This window comes from Abramis brama, assembly GCF_963993115.1.
Source record: "Abramis brama genome assembly, chromosome: 6".
In the NCBI taxonomy this organism is placed as follows: Eukaryota; Metazoa; Chordata; class Actinopteri; order Cypriniformes; family Leuciscidae; genus Abramis; species Abramis brama.
The window spans coordinates 42,172,069-42,187,651 of NC_139968.1; the positions used below are offsets into that span (position 1 = coordinate 42,172,069).

The 15,583-nt window shown below is 41.7% G+C and overlaps 1 protein-coding gene across 3 annotated transcripts in view; it reads left to right on the plus strand.

Moving 5' to 3' along the window:
* The window catches only part of LOC311085057 (uncharacterized protein), a 57,887-nt gene that overhangs the window by 29,593 nt on the left and 12,711 nt on the right, over positions 1 to 15,583 (plus strand). The window lies entirely within an intron of this gene.

Here is a 15,583-nt window from a genome sequence, read left to right on the forward strand (position 1 = left end):
CCAGGTGTTTCTGATTAGCCATGCACCCTTGTTATCTTGTTTAGCTTGTAGGGATGGGACGATATGAAAATTTCATATCACGATTATAGTGACCAAAATTATCGTGATTATCAATATTATCACGGTTTTGTTAAAACGAGATGAAAGTGTTAAAAAAGAACTGATGCTCACACTAAAAACAGTTTAATATTTGAAAATCAACAAACAACAAATAAAACAAGCAGCTCAATGCATTTTTTTAAGCAAGATTATATTCTGTGGCTTTTTTTATCCTTTATTTAACCAGGTAAAACTCATCGAGATTAAAATCTCTTTTATAAGAGAGACCTGGTAGCCTGGTTAAAACCAGGCGGGAAGGAAGTCGACCGGAAGTTGAAGTCGGCCGGGTGCCGACATCTTGTAGCAGAACTTCACTTGCGTTAGCATCCCATTGACTCCCATTCATTTTGGCGTCACTTTGACAGCGAATAACTTTACATCTGAGGCGTTTAAAGACTCCATTTGTCCATTATTTATTTCTAAAGATACACGACAATGTATAAAATGCTCCATTACCTTGTAGCTTATGTTATGGACCCGTAGAAGCAGTTTTTGTAAAAGTAGGCTAACGATTGCGTCATAACCACGCGACTCTCTGTCGCACACTAGAGAGATTACCGTATAGACGGGAGGAGAAGCTCGCTGGCAATCGGGGGGACGTGGAGACAAAATGACAATATAATTAATCAGAATACCTAGCAAAAGTTTCTCCTGCTCCAAGCTTATGGACAGCTCCTACTCACACTCTCCGTCTCTGCAAGATTTGGAAGGGAATGATTCAGATTTCTCTTGGCACAGCTACTAGAAGACAGACGGGTTGCTCACGTGGTCCGTGTAACGCTTTGCTCGGTTTGAGTCTGCGCTTCAGGAAAGGAAGTGCTAAGAAATCGCTGAAAATGGGCTTCACTTGTCTCAATTGAGATCCAATGGGGTCGCTGTGTCCATTTCTTTTACTGTCTATGGTTAAAACCAGACCCTTCTCAGTTGAAACTGAGTATAGGGTCTGGGGAAGCTATGTAGACAAATCATTACCAAAGGGGCGTCACCAAACGACGTAGCTCAAATTCCTCTGGGCGCAATTTGATAGTCTTAAAACCAATCAGATCGATGAAGGAGATGACGTATGCTTCGAGTGTTGTTCTTTGCTCCGGTTTTAACGAAAACGGTAAGTTTAAATCGTTCAAAACAGACGCGATAACTGATTCGTTTATATACTGTCTATGATTCGAACGAGTGATGTTCCACGGCGGCAACCGGCGTCACATATTGACGCTAAAGGGTTCCCTTTGCGTCGGATATTGAAGAAATCTCAAAAGCGTCAGTATTATGACGCCCTAGGATGAGAATGCGTTGCATGTAAATCCCTCCCCAAACGTTTCTGATTGGTAGGGCTGTGCAAAAATATCGATACAGCTAACTATCGCGATATTTTTTTTCACGATAGTGTATCGATATTTCAACCTCTAGTATCGATATTTAAAAAAAAAAAATAATAATAATTTTTCATCAAATCCCGTCAAACGACCTCCTCCGCCGCTGCTGTAGTTGTCGCTGACTCACGACAGTTGTCAACTGTCACTCAACTGTCCAGTTGTATGAGGCGCTGGACTGGACAAAAGCGAAGCGAACTGCGCGAGCGAGCAACAGAGCTCGAGAGAGAGACCGTGTATCCGCGCGCGAGAGAAACCGAGTGTGTCTGCGTGCGAGAGAGACCGAGTCCGAGCATTAGTATTGGACTGGTACATACATAGTAATATAATTACTATATAAGAGGCATGGAAGTTCGATTAATGGACAACAATAATCAGTGCAAACGTCTTGTTTTGAACTATTGTTAAATAATTCGAGCACATAAACTTCCATATGGAGGATTAAATAAGATTGAATGTATGTAGTAATAATATATAAATATTATATAAGAGGCATGGACGTTCGATTAATGGACAACAATATAAATAAAAACAACAATTAAATTATTATAAACAATAGTTCAAAACAAGACGTTTGTAGTACTGATTATTGCTGTCCATTAATCGAACTTCCATGCCTCTTATAGTATATAATATTATGTACCAATTAGGCTACTAATGCTGGGGCACACTCGGTCTCTCTCGCGCGCAGACACACTCCGTCTCTCGCGCACTGTCGCTCGCACGCAGACACACTCGACACAATGCAAATACCTTTGCGAATAAATTGGAATTTAAGTTTTTGTCTGCTGAGTTATCAATATAATGTGATACACATACCAGAATACCCCAGGTGGTACATAAAAAGTTGTATATTCAGCTCTATTTTTCTTTTTTATTACATTTTTGATTTAAAAAAATATATATTGCAATATATCGCAATATGTATTGTATTGTATCGTATCGTGATATATCGTATCGTGACCCATGTATCGTGATATGTATCGTATCGTGAGGCCCTTGCCAATACCCAGCCCTACTGATTGGTGCCGCGATTTCAGCGGCACAGTAATGAGTTTGAATGGGCTCTTCTCCAGACTATCCTGGAGAGAGAATTAAAATTTGCCGGAAGTAGTCTGGGTTTTCCCAGGCTAGAGACCTGGCCAAGATGCAGCATAAAAAACAAAGAACAATTTACAACATATATAAAAGAACACATCAAATTCACACACATATATATATATATCACAAGACCCTGTGCTGAAAAATGCTTAATACAACTTCATGAACAGTTACACTGACCAATGTTCACCTGCTCCACATTCTTCAGAGTTGAAACAAACTGTCTATAAGAAATAAAGGTAGTCATTTTCAACGATTTCTGAAGAATGTTCCAGGCAGAAGGTGCTGCAAACATAAAGGCTTTTTTGCCTAAATCTGTTTTGACACGGGGTACCAACAAGTGTAGTACATCATTTGAACGTAATCCATAATGGCCGTGATTTCTTGTTAAAAGGACACTCAAATACGTAGGAGCTAGTCCAAGAAGTGCCTTGTAAATGAAACATAGCCAGTGAGTGTACCTTCTTGCATAAAGAGAGGGCCATTTAGCTGTATAATAAAGGATACAATGATGTGTCCTATAACCACAACCAGTGAAAAAACGTAATGCACAATGATACACAACATCCAGTTTCTTCAAACATTGGGCAGAAGCATTCATATATGCCAGATCACCATAATCTAATATAGGAAGAAAAGTGGCCATCACCAGGTTTTTTTCTTGCGCCGAATGGATAAGCATGATTTTGATCTGTAAAGATAGCCAAGCTTTATCTTAAGCTTAGAAACCAGATTGCTAAACATGAGTTCTAAAACATAGTTTAGAATCAATGATTATACCCAAATATTTATAACTGTTAACTAACTCAATTTCGTTTCCTTCAGAAGTTGAGATGCTTGAAGAAGAAACTGGAAGTTGTCTTGAGTTTGTGAATACCATTATTTTTTACTTTTGTACATTTAAGACCAGTTTAAGCTGTTTTAAACGGTTCTGAACAGTATTGAATGCAGACTGCAAAAGTTTAAGGGCGTGTGCAGTAGATGATGCAGTACAGTAAATAACAGTGTCATCAGCATAAAAGTGATACATAGCATTCGATAAATTTTCACAAAGTTTGTTTATATAAACTGAAAATAATATGGGCCCTAATAGGCCTATGTCACGAAAAAATTGAAGAGCGGAAGTATGTCTTTTAGTAGGGATACGGCTCTTCCGGTTAGCTTTTTCCAATGGCAGAGTCCGATAGATACCGCTGGACCAAATATCTCCGCAACCTGCCTGAAGTCACATATGACGATGTGGTTCAGATGGTAAATGAAAACTCTCAAGTGGAAACGTCAAAACTGAGGAAAGGGTACAAGTTCTTCTGAGAGAAATTCATTTTCAATTACAGAGGTAAGTGTTTGAATTCCGCCGCCAGTAAGGTAAACTTTTCTATGGTAACAGCGAGTTGGACCAATCAGCAGACGTTGCTGCTACGCTCAGGATTGTGGCTATTGTAGTTTTTTCATAAGATCTCGAATAAAACATGTTTTTCTTAAAACAAGGTTAATTTCATACGAACGTATAGCTTCTACAGGAGCAAAAACCTTCGTTTTACAACCTCATAGCTCGTGGTCAGTCTACCTCGGATGGTTTAGACATTATGGATGATAATCTAAATCCTTATAGAGAAATACTGTTGACCGGAAGTTCTGAATCCCTACTCCGCGTTCCAGAAGCAGGAAGTGTGACATAGGCCTATACTGAGCCTTGAGGAACCCCCTTGGAAATAGGCAAAAATGAAGACACAGAACCAGCCACCCGAACACTTTGGGTTCTACCTGACAAATAATTTGCAAACTAATCTACCGAATGCTTAGACAAGCCAATGCTCACTAGACTATTCACAAGAATGCAGTGATCAACCGCATCAAACGCCTTCGAAAGATCTATAAACAGCGCAGCACATATTTTCCTATTATCCAATGCCCCAGCAATATCATTTATCACCTTTAATGCTGCAGATATGGTGCTATGTTGTTTCCTAAACCCTGATTGAAAAGGTGATAAGATATTGTTTATGTTTAAAAATTCCTTTAGCTTCTCACCAATTAGGCGCTCAAGGAGTTTAGCTAAAATACACAGATTAGAAATAGGCCTATAGTTATTTAAAATAGATGGATCTCCCCTTTTAGTAATGGTGTAACATGGGCTGACTTCCATACTTTAGGGATGTCGCTTTCAACAATTTAAAAAATATATGATAAAGGCTCCGCAATAAAGTCAGCTGCTAACTTTAGAAAGAAAGGATATAAATTGTCAGGACCAGCAGACTTTTTTGTGTCTAATTCCTGAAGGGCTTTATGGACTTTGTTAATTGATAAAGGAGAAATAAAAAATAGTTTTTCTGAGGTTAAACATGGGTCAGAGGGGTTCTCCTGTACGCAGGAACCAGAAGAAGCAGGACATAAGGATTCAAATAGGGATCCTGAAGAAATAAAATGCTCATTAAAGCAAGCTAACATTTTTTGTTTAACAGTCACCTTGCCTGAATCAATCATAACATGAGGAGGTAGTTCACTACAGCTAATATATCCAAAAGAGGCTTTAATAATTTTCCAGAACTTGCTTGGATTATTTAAATTTTTTGTAGTTTCATTAACGAAATACTCTGATTTTGACTTTTTAATGAGAGATGTAAGCCTATTTCTCAATTGCCGAAAATAAACCCAGTCCGTATCACTCTTTGATTTCCTGGCCCTTGACCAGGCAGCATTCCTATCCTTGAGAAGCCAGGGATTATTTTGGCCTTTGACTCTGACTTTACGTACAGGGGCATGCTTATCTATGATCCTAAGAAAACCATCATAAAAAATAGTTCCAGGCCAGTTCTACTTTATCAGTTCTAAATACTTCCTGCTCAGCTACTGTTCGGACGCTCTCGCTTACTGCTCCGCGCTTTGCTCTATCGCTTTTACATTTTATCTCCTATTTTCTTATATTTTATTTCCTTTATTTTATTTCCTTTTATCACCTAATTTTAACTTCAGCAAATCAGCACAGTGCTCAGACGACAAAGTTTGGATTACTACAAAAACTGAGAATTCTTTTACCCGACCAGCTTACATTCCGGGAAAGGAAAATACAACTGCCTACAAGGATAAGAGAAAATGCCTCTTCTGAAATCTACTTGCTGCACCAACTGCCACAGACTTTTACAAAGGATTGCAGTTCTTGAAACAAAGTTACTTACGGGACCACCAAACCAGACGGAGCACACAACAGAGCTTCATCATGGACACCCTCAGCATACCGGTGAGTCCCATGAAACTAGTGCTCCTCGACAGGTAGAGAAACAAGCCGATCGACTTACTAATCGATGGCACAAACAGGGAGCGAGACCCAAAGGCACTCGAGACATCAGAGTGTCACGAGCATCACATATTGCCGCAGTAGCATCCTCTACCCCAGATACAGCTCTGACAAGGATTGCAAACACTGGTCTACTACCACCGCCTATACATCTTGAGAACAGATTTGAAGTGCTAATGAATGTAAATGAGGAATCCCCAAATGTGATGAATGTGATTGAACACAGACTGAATGGGCCAGTGGCTAACACTGATGCTAACTGGTGCTCAAGGTCGAGCAGACAGCGGCACTCAGCTCAGAGCGCTGCCGAGCCCAGGACTCTGATAGTGGGGGACTCCATAATCAGAAACATTAGCGGCAGGGATACAACTACGTGCTGCCTTCCACAAGCAACAACCTCTGATGTAAACAGGGAACTTCATAACATTCTGATGAAACATAAGACTGCAAATCGACTCATCATTCATGTGGGGAAGAATGATATTCATAAAGAGCAGTCAGAACTCCTTAAGAAGGATTTCAATGAACTTTTTGAAACACTTAAAAGACTGAAAGTGCAAACATTCATCAGTGGACCACTCCCAGCAAGAGGAACAAACCGGTTTTCACGGTTGCTTGGGCTTAATACGTGGCTGCAAAAAACCTGCAATATAAAAGGAGTAAACTTCATTGACAATTTCAATCTTTTCTGGAGTCAGAGACAACTTTTTCATCGGGATGGCCATCACCCAAACAAACTTGGTTCAAGAGTGTTAAAGGACAATATCTACTTCTCCCTCAATCATCCTTCTGCAGTGTGTGCCAATCCACTCAATCTGAACGGCACACACACATCTGGACACAGTATGAATGACCACGGGACTTCACTTCAACAGCAAAATGGACATGATAACACCACTCCGCCACAACAACCTCTGCTCACGGACACAATATCAGCTGAGCCCTGTCCACACAGCTCACCACAGACAGACATATCAGAACTGCTCCAAGATTCACCACCCAAGGACGACTTCCTGGAAAACAGCCAGGGAATCCAGGACAGCATATTACAACCTCCGATAACACCAGAGCAACAGCCCCTTTCACCAGACACTTTCTCCCTCTCCCCAGCAACTCCACTCCTGTGCTTCTCACAGAAAATGGAAGAACTGGTGTATGCTGGAACCAGACTATCCCACTCTTTTGCTGCAAGCCCCCAAATACCAACCAAAAAAAGACAGGCACCATTACCACCAAAGCCTGCGGGCCCAGCTCGCCCCCCCCCTCCTGTGAGAGCTCTTCGGCCTCTGCCACAACGCCAGGGCCCACACCCTCCTCCATCTGCTCGAGGTGAACCGAAAACAACTGATACCAGCTCTCAGTGATATGTGTCGGGTCCCCGTTTTGATAACAGTAACTTTCTCAAATGTTTACAGAACAAACGGGAACCCAGTGTGCCTGTATCTTCCTCTATTGCTGTTCTATTACAAGATAGAAAGTCTAAGGCCTTCAATAGCCGTACAGCAAACCTAACTAATCTGGTGCCTCTTACACGTCAAACTAATATTGCTGTGGGGAAAAGTAAGTCTGTTAAGTTAGCACTCCTTAACATTCGCTCACTTAAAAATAAATCACTTCTAGTCAACGACTTAATAACCACAAACAATCTGGATTTTATGCTTCTAAATGAAACCTGGCTAGAAGACAGCTGCAGTGCAACAATCCTCAATGAAGCAGCCCCCCCGAACTTTACTTTTATGAGTGTCTGCAGAGCTGTTAAGAGAGGTGGGGGTCTAGCTGCTCTTTTTAAAGATATCTATCAATGTAAGCAAAAATCATTTGGGAATTACTTGTCTTTCGAATATCTGGGTATTGTGTTAAAAGGTGCTCCACGCATTTTACTTATCATTATTTACAGGCCTCCAAAATACTCTCCAGCCTTTGCTGAGGACTTTACAGAACTGTTATCAACAATTACATCAGAGTTTGACTGTTTTGCCATTGCTGGAGATTTAAACATCCACATAGATAATGCAGAAACCAATATGGCAAAAGAAATCAATACTGTTTTAAAAACTTTTGATCTGACTCAGCATGTTCATGGACCCACACACAATCGTGGACACACTCTAGATTTACTTATCAGTAAGGGTCTAAACATTTCATCGATTGTTATTAAGGATGTAGCACTGTCTGATCATTTCTGTATTTTCTTTGATATATTGATCTCTCCTGCCACTGAAGCTAGATCTGTGTCTGTCAAGAAGAGATGCTTAAATGAGAACACTAGTGTACTATTTATGAAGGCTATATCCTTAACACCAAGCATATCTGCAGACTCTGTTGATTTTCTCCTTGATTCCTTTAACTCAAAAGTTAAAAGTGTAATTGATGATATTGCTCCTGTTAAAGTCAGGAAGAAGAGTGGCAGACAAAAAGCACATTGGAGAAACTCAACAGCAGTGCAAAATATGAAAAGACAATGCAGAAAAGTAGAGCGCATATGGCGGAAGACAAAACTTGTAGTCCATTATAACATCTACAAAGACTGCATCCATGCTTTTAATATGGAACTAGGCAAAGCTAGACAGACTTTCTTCTCAAATATTATAAACAGTAATTTAAACAACACACGCACTCTTTTTGCTACTGTAGAGAGACTGACAAACCCCCCAAGCCAGATTCCCAGTGAAATGCTCTCAGACAACAAGTGCAGTGAGTTTGCCTCTTTCTTCTCTGAGAAAATCAATAATATCAGAAAGGCGATCAGCACATCTTTGAGTTGCCCTGGGGTTAGACAGACCATCAAACCACCTGAGAAAGTAGTTACTATGTCTGACTTCAAAGAAATTGATGGCAAAATTTTGGAAGAAACCGTACAGCACCTTAAAACATCAACCTGTGCTCTTGACACACTTCCCACATCATTTTTCAAAAGTGTGTTAAACAGTTTAGAAGCAGATCTTCTAGAAGTGGTAAATGCCTCACTTCTCTCTGGGAGTTTTCCAAACTCCCTGAAAACTGCAGTTGTCAAGCCCCTCCTGAAAAAGAGCAATCTGGATAAGACCATATTAAGCAACTATAGGCCGATCTCAAATCTTCCTTTCATAGGCAAGATCATTGAAAAAGTTGTCTTCAATCAGCTGAACAAATTCTTATGCTCGAATGGATACTTTGACAATTTTCAATCTGGTTTCCGACCGCACCACAGCACAGAGACAGCGCTCATAAAGATAATAAACGATATTCGCTTAAATACTGATTCAGGCAAATTATCAGTGCTGGTACTACTCGACCTCAGTGCTGCATTTGACACTGTCGATCATAACATACTTCTTGACAGGCTGGAAAACTGTGTGGGGCTTTCTGGGATAGTCCTGAAATGGTTCAGGTCATACTTAGATGGGAGAGGTTATTATGTGAGTATAGGAGATCATAAGTCTGAGTGGACATCAATGACATGCGGAGTCCCTCAAGGCTCAATTCTTGCGCCACTCCTGTTCAACCTGTATATGCTCCCAATGAGCCAAATAATGAGAAAGAACCAAATTGCTTACCACAGCTATGCAGACGACACACAGCTCTACTTAGCCCTATCGCCTAACGATTACAGCCCCATTGACTCCCTGTGCCAATGCATCGATGAAGTCGACAGTTGGATGTGTCAAAACTTTCTTCAGTTAAACAAAGACAAAACTGAAGTCATTGCATTTGGAAACAAAGATGAAGTTCTCAAGGTGAACGCATACCTTCACTTTTGGGGTCAAACAACTAAACATCAAGTCAGGAATCTTGGTGTGACACTAGAGTCAGACCTTAGTTTCAGTAGTCATGTCAAAGCAATAACTAAATCAGCATACTATCATCTAAAAAATATTGCAAGAATTAGATACTTTGTTTCCAGACAAGACTTAGAGAAACTTGTTCATGCTTTCATCACCAGCAGGGTGGATTATTGTAATGGACTCCTCACTGGCCTTCCCAAAAAGACCATAAGACAGTTGCAGCTCATACAGAACGCTGCTGCCAGGATTCTGAGCAGAACCAGAAAATATGAACATATCACACCAGTCCTCAGGTCTTTACACTGGCTCCCAGTTAAATTTAGGATTGATTTTAAAGTATTATTACTGGTATATAAATCATTCAATGGCCTAGGACCTCAATATATTGCAGATATGCTCACTGAATATAAACCCAACAGATCACTCAGATCACTAGGATCATATCAGCTAGAAATACCAAGGGTTCACTCTAAGCATGGCGAGTCCGCTTTTAGCTATTATGCCAGCCGCAGCTGGAACCAGCTTCCAGAAGAGATCAGATGTGCTCCTACAGTAGTGACTTTCAAATCCAGACTCAAAACACATCTGTTTAGCTATGCATTTACTGAATGAGCACTGTGCCAATGTTCGTCCGACTGTTTGTACTGTACTGTATTTTATTTTTTATTTTTCTAAACTGTTTTAATTATTCTTATTTCTTTTTATTATTTTAATTTCTTCTATGTAAAGCACTTTGAATTGCCACTGTGTATGAAAAGTGCTATATAAATAAACTTGCCTTGCCTTGCCTTGCCTTGCCTTATCTATAAGATAGACTTTGTTCCAATCAAAATGAAACAGATCATGTAGAAAGGCTTGTTCACAGAAATGCTTCATATCCCTTTTAAAAATAATCCGTGGCCTCTGTTTCGGGATTTTAGCATTCCTAACTGCCGCGATTATACAATGATCACTCAGGTCATTTGCAAACACACCTATATCTGAGAATTTGTGTGGAGCATTAGTTAAAAACAAGTCAAGTAAAGAGGACTTTTAAGGGCACTTGAGGTTTGGATGAGTTGAACTATCAATCAACAGAGTAAGATTAAAAGCGTCACAGACAGATTTAAAACTATCTGAAATAGAGGTCAACCAATCCAAGTTAAAATCCCTGGCTAAAAGTACCTCTCCAAATTCAAAAGTCGATAGATGATGATTTAAAGAGCAAAGAGACTGAGTACTTGCTGAGGGCGGTCTATAGCAACCTATGACCGTCAATGTTTGCCCCAATGTATACTCTATCTTTAGGGCTAAAAGCTCTAGCTGCTTACTAATGGATACTGTATACACAATGTTACAAGGAAAACGATTTTTTATATAAATGGCAATGCCACCACCCTTCCTAGGGCGGTCACAACGGTAGATATCAGTGATGCGCGGGTCAATGTATAAACAACCCGCACCCGATCGACGTTTTTAACTAACCCGCCCGCAACTCGGACTGCAAAAAAAGAAGAAAATATTGTACCCGACCCGCTTCCTGACCCGCATTTTTTAAAAGTAGTAAATGCATAGCAAGAAGTACACATGACAAAGCCAGCACTTTGGTCATCATCTTTCATTATTTCGTCAAATGTCTCCCACACTTTGTGTGTATTTGCGGAGCTTCCACTCCCCAGTCTTCACCTTTTCTCTTGCTGCCTCCATCTCTACCTGCAGACTGAGCTTGTGCGTCATCTTCGCGCCAGTTATTCAGCCAATAAAGTGTAGGCCTATGTATTTCATAGAAAATTGTGGCGCATGTGAGCGGAGTGGAGCGGGAGCGAGCGGGGAGCCCGAGCGGGCGGATCTTGGACAGAGTGCAGAGCGCTATTTCCCCCTCCAATTTCGCTCCGCGCACACCACGATTCTGAAGCATGCTCAGTCTAGCCTGACTCAGTCTACTGTTCATGACTGCAAGATGGATTCTATTTTCAGTCAAAACTCCGCTCAATAATGGAGTTCAAAAAGTAGCCTACTTCAAAAAGGAAAATAAGAAGTCATACAGGTGTACTATAATATAAAACTAACTATAATGTGGTAGAAGAAAACGAATGTGGAGACATCGTTTCAGTCAGTAAAGATTCATTTAGGAATCTAAAAAAACTGTCACGATCCACACAAGAACAGAATAAAGGTAGATCCAATATGCAGTATGTGTTACTTTAATGTTAGGGTAATCCAATCTCATAAACAGTCCATAAACAGAACATAAACAGAAACAAAACAAACAGCAAGAACAGAACTCGGAAGTGGTGTGATACAAACAAGGACTCTGTGACACACACTAAAACAGACAGGGTTAACCCTCTGAGGTCTGAGCTGTTTTCTGGGCCCTGGAGGTGTTCTGACATGCTCTGACATTTCTGGTTATTTCTGTTACTTGTGACATTTTCATGGCTAAAGTCTAATTACACTGTATTCAGCACAAACTCTGCTACAATAATATATCAGCAGCATGTATGTAAAAGTTTGTAGTTTTGAGATAATGACATTTATGCGTGGTTTTTGAAAATACAAAAAAAAATTCTCACTGAAATAAGGCCATGAAACCCATACTGATTATTTCTTCACAAGACTTTTGAAAATTGTATGACGTAGCCTAGAATATTTGCTGCAAAACTATGTGAAAATCACCCTGACTGCTCATTCAGATAAGACAATATATTGATTTAAAAATTTTACGACGTGTTTTGTGTGAAAAAGCCTTATGCGAGAGCTCATTAATATGTAAGCTTTTCTCACCTGAGAAAGACAAAGAACCTCCCCTAACGGCCCTATTAGGAGCTATCAGGCCCCTATCATTCTGAGCAACCTTGCACAATACTGTAAATGAGGAGATTTAAAAAATAATGGCTTTTAAATTGTTTGGATTTATTTACAACACAACATAATCCAAAGATACACAACAAATGCCAAAAAAGCACTTCAAAGACAGAGACCTTTGTGCCATTCCTAAAAACATTGTACATACCTTTCATTTCCAAGATTTTCACTTTACCATGTTCACGTACTGAGACTCATGTGAATGTTGAAGTCCTCAGTGGCATCTGGGACCTGAAAAAAAAAAAAAGTGAACATACTGATATCAAGAGAAAGGCCTGCACGATTTTGGAAATAAATATTAGATTTTTCTGGTTAAAATTGCTTTTTAAAATTCCTTTTTAAAATTCACAGAATACACACACACACACACGTTTCCAACGATATATAATATAATGAACACCAGGTTTGTTGTGCCTTGTAGGCATAAGGTATATGCGCAGTGCGGATAAAATAATAATAACAATAAATAACCTATAGCAGCCTATAAATCTTCCAAAAGAAGCTAGAGAAAAATATATTGATTATCATGTTACTTCAAATGTTTCCATCCGTTATGATGATATGAAATGAGATAATAATAAAAACATGAAGCCGTTTGGTGCGTTTTGCTTTCATCCAAAATATGATACATTCAAACGCGATCGCTTGCAAAATATGATACATTCAAACGCGATCACTCTCAAATATAAAACATTATGGTTACCATAAACATATCTATGTTTGAGCAGATATCCACAAACACAGTAAACACATATGATACATTCAAACGCGATCGCTTGCAAAATATGATACATTCAAACGCGATCGCTTGCAAAATATGATACATTCAAACGCGATCGCTTGCAAAATATGATACATTCAAACGCGATCACTCTCAAATATAAAACATTATGGTTACCATAAACATATCTATGTTTGAGCAGATATCCACAAACACAGTAAACACGGGTCTAAATATTATAATATTCCCCATATATCTAGCAACAGTTCAGCTGCAACGTGACATTTATGCAACAATAACAAACTAATATGTAAGAATGTCTTACCTTATCTTTCTTGTCTTCAAATCGCGTTCTTCTTCTTCTGAGGTAGCCTAAATCCAATGTAAGCTCAGGCACGTCTTTCAAACTCGACGAAAAGTGAAGTGAAGTGTTTTGTTGTTGAGGTAACGAGCGCGTTCGCGTTCCATGTGGAGATTTGCATGTGAATATCTTTTGCGCGAGTAGGCGTGGCCAAATTAACTGTAATGAGCAAGCGTTTGAGAAGCTGGACATCTTGTTGGTTTTATACAAATTACTTAAACAGAGAATATTTGTTTTCGTTTTGAATCCGATCATTTAAAAGTACACACTTAAATGTTTATAAAGGTATATGGCTCATAAATGTGTGACAAGTATTCGCTGAGTTTTGTTTCAGTTTATAGACGTGCTCAAGAAAAAAAAGTTCACCGCGACGGAGAGGCAGAACGCACACCCTGTTTATTTTCTTTATTTTACAAAAGCACAATGTTTTGATTTGATTGTAAGTGGACACATACAAAAGGAGAAATATCACAGATTCTTTTTTTATATTTCTTTTTTCTGTATGACCATAAATGATGGAGTAATTTAAGTTTATAGTGCTACAATGTGGAGAAAATCCGGCAAAACGCGTCGGCGCGTTTGTCGACCTCAGAGGGTTAATATACACAGGGGAGAGACAATGATAATGGGGAAATGTAGTTCAAATGTGAAAGACACCATGGGGAAGGAGGACATCTAGTGGTGACCCAGGAAACACAACCCAGACACTGTGACATAACCCCCCCTCTACGGAGCGGCTACCAGACGCTCCAAGACGTGACAGACAAAACAAAGTTCAGGCGGGAGGTGGACTGGTGGAGGATCAGGGGGAGGGATGGGGGGCCAGGTCCATGGAGGGAAACGGGGAAAGGGAGTGACAGTCCATCTGGCAGCCAGGTCGGAGACGACAGTTCATCGGGCGGCCAGGGCAGAGACTCTCCCTCGGGCGCCCAGGGCGGAGCGGACAGTCCATTTGGCGGCCAGGGCGGAGACTTTCCCTCAGGCGGCCAGGGCGGAGACTTTCCCTCGGGCGGCCAGGGCGGAGACGACCCCTCGGGCGGCCAGGGTGGAGATGACTCTTCGGACGGCCACGGCAGAGACGACCCCTCGGGCGGCCAAGGCGGAGACGACCCCTCGGGCGGCCACGGCGGAGACGACTCCTCGGGCGGCCACGGCGGAGACGACCCCTCGGGCGGCCAGGGTGGAGACGACCCCTCGGGCGGCCACGACAGAGACAACCCCTCGGGCGGCCAGGGTGGAGACGACCCCTCGGGTGGCCACGGCGGAGACGACCCCTCGGGCAGCCAGGGCACAGGAACAGACACCGGCTCAGGTACTGGAACAGACACCACTGACTCAGGGACTGGAACAGACACCACCGGCTCAGGAACTGGAACAGACCCCACCGGCTCAGGAACAGACACCACTGGCAAAGGAATAGTCAACACCGGCTCGGGAACAGACAACACCGGCTCAGGAACTGGAACAGACCCCACCGGCTCAGGAACAGACAACACCGGCTCAGGTTCAGGAACAGGTTCAGGAACAGGTGGCTCAGACACCACCGGCTCAGGAACAGACACCACCGGCTCAGGAACAGACACAGGCTTGACTGCGGCCATCTTGTCAGGGGACACAGGTTCGGCAGGCGTGACGTGAACAGGCTCGGTGGCGGCCATCTTGTCCGAAGACACAGGCTCGGCAGGCGTGACGTGAACAGGCTCGGCGGCGGCCATCTTGTCCGAAGACACAGGCTCAGCAAACGTGACGTGAACACTTTCGGCGGCGGCCATCTTGTCCGAAGACCCAGGCTCGGCAGGCGTGACGTGAACAGGCTCGGCGGCGGCCATCTTGTCCGAAGACACAGGCTTGGCAGGCATGACGTGAACAGGCTCGGCGGCGGCCATCTTGTCCGAAGACACAGGCTCGGCAGGCGTGACGTGAACAGGCTCGGCGGCGGCCATCTTGTCCGAAGACACAGGCTCAGGAACAGTCTCTGGATCGGAAGACGTCCTGTGCTTCCTCCACGCCTGCAGTACCGCCACTGCA